Source organism: Chiloscyllium plagiosum, chromosome 7 (assembly GCF_004010195.1).
Source record: "Chiloscyllium plagiosum isolate BGI_BamShark_2017 chromosome 7, ASM401019v2, whole genome shotgun sequence".
NCBI lineage: Eukaryota > Metazoa > Chordata > Chondrichthyes > Orectolobiformes > Hemiscylliidae > Chiloscyllium > Chiloscyllium plagiosum.
The window spans coordinates 2649361-2654688 of NC_057716.1; the positions used below are offsets into that span (position 1 = coordinate 2649361).

Here is a 5328-nt window from a genome sequence, read left to right on the forward strand (position 1 = left end):
GCCCTCCCAATGGGTACCGAACTTAACTATCAGCCTCTGCTTGGCCACTTTTCGCTGCTGCCTGTCCCGAAGTCCGCCTTGGAGGATGGTCACCCGAAGCTCCGAGGTCGAATGTCCTGAACCACTGAAGTGTTCCCCAACTGGGAGGGAACCCTCCTGTCTGTTGATTGTTGTGCGGTGCCCATTCATCCGTTGTCGTAGCCTTTGCTCGGTTTCCCCAATGTACCATGCCTCCGGGCATTCTTGCCTGCAACGTATAAGATAGACAACATTGGCGGAGTCACATGAGGACCTGCCATGTACAAGGTGGGAGGTGTTCCCACGTGTAATGGTGGTGTCCATGTCCACAGTCTGACACGTCTTGCAGCGCCTACCGTGACAGGGTTGTATGGAGTTGTCCTGAGAGCTAGGCAGCTTGCTACGAACATTGATCTGTTTGAGGTTTGGTGCTTGTTTAAAGGCAAGCAGTGGAGGTGTGAGGAAGGTCTTGGTGAGGTGCTCATCCTCCTTGATAATGTGTTGCAGGTCACGAAGAACATGGTGTAGTTTTTCGGCTCCTGGGAAGTACTGGACAATGAAGGGTATCCTGTCGGTTGCAGCATGTTTGAAAAAAACGTTTTGTGATTTATATATGAAAGAAGTGAAACTATCATGGTATTCGAACAGATGAAAGACTCAACAAACAATCAAGGTATTTTGCAAAGTATAATTTCAGTTATATCACTCTGTAAACTTTTGCTATAAATTCTGCGTCTTACAATTGTGTCCTCTACAACCACCTGAATGAGCCGCGCTCCGAAAGCTAGTGCTTCCAATTAAACCTGTTGGACTATAACTTGGTGTTGTGTGATTTTTAACTTTGTACACCCCAGTCCAACACCGGCATCTCCAAATCATGACTGTTTTTAAAAAACAATGTTCATCTCCTCACTTTACCACCTCAGCCTATGCCAAGTAAACAAGGTCTTCCACTTTGCCCTCAATCATTTTGGCTGCTTCTTCAAAGACTCAATCAAATTTGAGAGACATGATTTCTCTCACAAAGCCATGCTGACTATCCTTTATCATTCCTATTGCTCCAAATGCATGCAACTCCTATCTTTCACAATCACCTCCAACAAATTATCCACTACTAATATCAGACTCACAGTCTATAGTTCCCGTATTTCTCCTTACAACCTTTCAAAATAAAGGCACAACATTTGCCATGCCCCAGTGCTTTGGCAACTCACCCATGACTCTTGATAAGACACGTATTTTTGCTGGGGTCCCGCAATTTCATTCCTGACTTCCCACAACGTCCTGGGATACACTTGATCAGGTCTTCAGAGATTTATTCGCCTTTATGTTCTGTAGACCACAAGCACTTTGTCTTCTATAATGTGAACTGCTTTAAAAACATCACTATTTATTTTCTTGCTTCCATGTCCTTCTCCACAGTATTCATTTAATAGCTCACTTATCTCTGGAGGTTCAACACAAAAAGATGACTTTGTTGACCTTTGGAGGGACCCTACTCATTCCTTAGTTGCTCTTTGCACTTAGTGTATGTGTAGAATCTCTTTGGATTATCCATCATTTTATATGCAAAGGCTATCTCCTGAGTTCCCTCTTAAGAATGCCCCTACACCCTTTACACGCTTCATGAGATTCATTGGATTCCAGTTGTCTATATCCAATTTTTTTTTATTCTTGACTAGAACTAAATATCTTTATTCAATCATTAATCCCTAATCTTACCAGATTTACCTTTTCACTAAGAGGAAACATAACTCTGAATACAACTGAAGACTTCCACCGCTCAGTCATCCTTTTACCTGCAAACAGTCTACTCCAATCAACTTTTGAATGTTCTTGTTCCATACCATTATTCTGATTAAGAACTTTACCTTTTATGGAAGGCTTATCCTTTTCCATACCTATTTTAAGACTAATAGAATTATGATCACTAGTCCCACCACTAACACTTCAGTCACTTGCCCTGCCTTATTTCCTAACAGAAACTCAAGTCATGTTCCTTTAATATCAATATATGAATGTTCTCACTAAAAAAAATTTGTTTGAACCCATTTAACAAACTCTTCACCACCTGGACCTTTAACACTATGGCAGTCCCAGTTAATGTTATGAAAATTAAAATTCCCTATTACATCCCTATTATTCTTACATATATAGGATTCACAGATACCTTACAGAGTGGAAGCTGGCCATTCTGCTGATCGAGTCTGCACCAACAAAATTCAAACAGCATCCTTGCCAGACCCTATATTTCCCCACCTAACAGTCTCTGTCGACATCTGTGGACACTATAGATAATTGAGCATGGCCTTCCACCTAACCCGCACATCTTTGGACTGTGGGAAGAAAGCAGAGCAACCGGAAGAAACTCATGCAGACATGGGGAGAATGTGCAAACTCCTCACAGACAGTCACCCAAGGCTGGAATCAAACACAGATTCCTGGCACTATAAGGCAGCAGTGCTAACCCCTGAACCACTGTGCCACCTAACTTAAACCACCTTATCCATCTATGTTGCCACTTTCAGTGATCTGTGGACCTGTATGCCCCGATCCCTTTATGTTACTGCTCCTAAGGGTTCTGCCATTTCTTTTATGATTTGTACCTGAGTGTGATCTTCCAAACCACATCACCTTACATTTGTCCAGATTAAACTCCATCTGCCATTTCTCTGTCCAAATCTGCAATCTATCCACATCATGCTCTATCCATTGACAGGCCTCACCACTATCTGCAACTCTGTCAATTTTGGCACTATCCACAAAGTTACTACTTTGCCTTCCTCCAGATCATTTATATACATTACAAATAACTGCCCTCCCTCAGGCACAAAACCTCACTGGGTCTGGAAACATGGACTAGTCATGAAACAGGGATCTTAGTCCATTACGGAGTTAGTTGGAAATCTTTGTTGTAAGCAGACATTTCTCCACAGTGCACTCCACCTCCGAATTGCTTGCCCAGAGAAACAGTCCATATCTGTTTACAGCCTCTTTGGCTGTCTCCACAGCTTTATCTCCCACCAAACATGGGTCCGGTCAGTGAAGCTGGAGACATTACACAGAAACGTGTTATGAACCAGGCCAGATCCCCTCAAAATATTTTAAGAAGGTAGCCTAGACCCTAACCTTTTCTTATTTTAAAGGGAGATGTGAAGAGCCTATTCCTGGAGTAATGCAGCTGGTCAAACCACTCGTCCTTAAGCAAAAAAGAGAATTTATTTAAACACTACAGTTGAAACACAAACAAAAGAAAGTAGAATTTAGAATAACTTAATTATTTGAAAACTCAACTGACTCGATATAGCAACTTAACTAAGGAGCTGTTCCAATTCCTGTAACATCCATAAACACACCCCATGACAAAAGGTAAATTCAAACACAGATTCTCACAGGCAGGAGGAAACAACTTCCAATGAGATTTCAGAAAGAAAGCCAGTCAGGAACCATCTGCTGAAGCTTGGGACCTTTCTCCACTGCAAGCAGCTTCTCAGTGTTACAAATGACAAGAAACTAGAAAAAAACTTGAACTGGAAGGACTGACTGCTTTCCTGCCATTGTTAAACTCGGCTTTTGCCCAGACATTTCAGCACCTCTGCCTTTATGACCTCTCTGAAAAAAATCCAAGTACAAAATAACCTTGTTAAAGGGGTAGCATCATCACAGAAAATATAAGAGCAGGCATAGGTCATTCAGCCCCTTGAGCCAGCTCCACATTTCAACATGATGAAGGCTAGTTGAATTCTCTAGTTACACTTCCATCCAATACTCCTTGCTTGCTTTGGACACAAGAATAAAACGCATGGCGCGAGAGATTCTTCTTTTAACATCTGAAATCCCAAACAGTGAGCTGCCAGTCTGTCCTCTTCTCAGCCAAATTTCTGTAAGAACAATCTGAAACTTGCCGAGTTCATTAGCCTTACTTCTAAGGCCCATTGCATTGAAGTAAATGCAATTTAATTCTTCAGTTACTTTGCTCTTTGAATTGCTCTCGTCTGTCTTTTCTATTTAATTTGCTCTTTTCTAATTCAGAACTATCCTCATCTGTTTGTATTTTCTTGCAAAGCTACGTAGGTGTCCCTCCCCTGCCCCCAAATTAACATACTATCCCAGATTCATGCTCACTGCCGCATAATGTCCTGCCTGTTCTCCTGCCAGGAAAGGCAGGATTCTGGGTAATCCAAGATGGAGGACGGGAAAAATTTCTGGCTGTAAGAGCTACTCCTTTTTTTGAGGTATTTTAGGTGTTGGAAGTGATTTCCTCGAATTCCAGGAGCAACAATTACTGTTTTATATGCTGTTGCATTATTTTGGAACTTTGGGGAAAAAAAAGTCAAAACAACAGTTTTAAAAGGGAGAAGAGCAGACAAAGGAAGCACATGGTGAGGACAGTGTTGGAGAGAGAGAAAGAGAAAACCTGCACAGTTATTGCCTTTGCTGTTTGAATTTCTGTATCGCTGGACATCGGAGTGCATCTAGGAAAATTAACAAACAATGAATTTCACAACTAATCTTGGAAGCGAAGTTCACAGCACAGAATCAGATAAGTTAATTGTTGTTTTAAGTCTGTCCAAGAGAAAGGCTGCAGTAGTGAGTATAGTGGATTCTTACTTGATTATATCTTTTTGGAGATAAGTCTCTTGATTAAACTTAAAATACAAGCCATAGCTATAAATTTAACCTGGGGCAGTGTTTGTAGAGGAATAAGATGGTGTTATTTTCTGGGTCTGTAGATTGTGAAGGAGCAAAAATGGCCTTTGCAGTGAGATGTACTTCTTGTCAGATGTGGGAGTTTAAAGAAAGTTTAAGGATTACTGCGGATTATATTTGCCATAAATGCTGTTGGGTGCGAATCTTATCAGATCGAGTGGATCGGTTGAAGAGACAGATAGAAGCGATGAGGAATTTGCAACAGCAACAGTATGTGATGGATGGCAGTTACAGGAAGGGGGGAAAGTCTCAGATACAGTCATATAGATGGGTTAACTCCAGGAAGGGTAAGAGAGGTAGGCAGCTAGTGCAGGAGTCTTTTGTGGATATACCAATTTCAAACAGGTATGCTGTTTGGAAAATGTAGGGGGTGGTGGATTCTCAGGGGAACGTAGCACAAACAGCCAAGTTTCTGGTTTTGAGACTGGCTCTAATGCAAAGAGGGGTACATTGACTTCCAAGAGATCAATTGTGTTAGGGGATTCTGTAGTCCGAGGTACAGACAGACGTTTCTGCGGCCAGCAGAGAAAAAGCAGAATGGTGTGTTGTTTCCCTGGTGCCAGGATCAAGGATGTCTCAGAGAGGGTGCAGAATGTTCTC

At 41.8% G+C, this 5328-nt stretch overlaps 1 long non-coding RNA gene across 1 annotated transcript in view; it reads right to left on the minus strand.

Annotated features, from left to right (window-relative positions):
• Nucleotides 1-216: 216 nt before the first annotated feature.
• LOC122551258 overlaps nucleotides 217-5328 on the minus strand; it is a 12877-nt gene continuing 7765 nt past the window's right edge. The window contains exon 3 of the long non-coding RNA XR_006312066.1: nucleotides 217-247. This is a non-coding gene — a long non-coding RNA (uncharacterized LOC122551258). The remainder of the gene's footprint in view (nucleotides 248-5328) is intronic.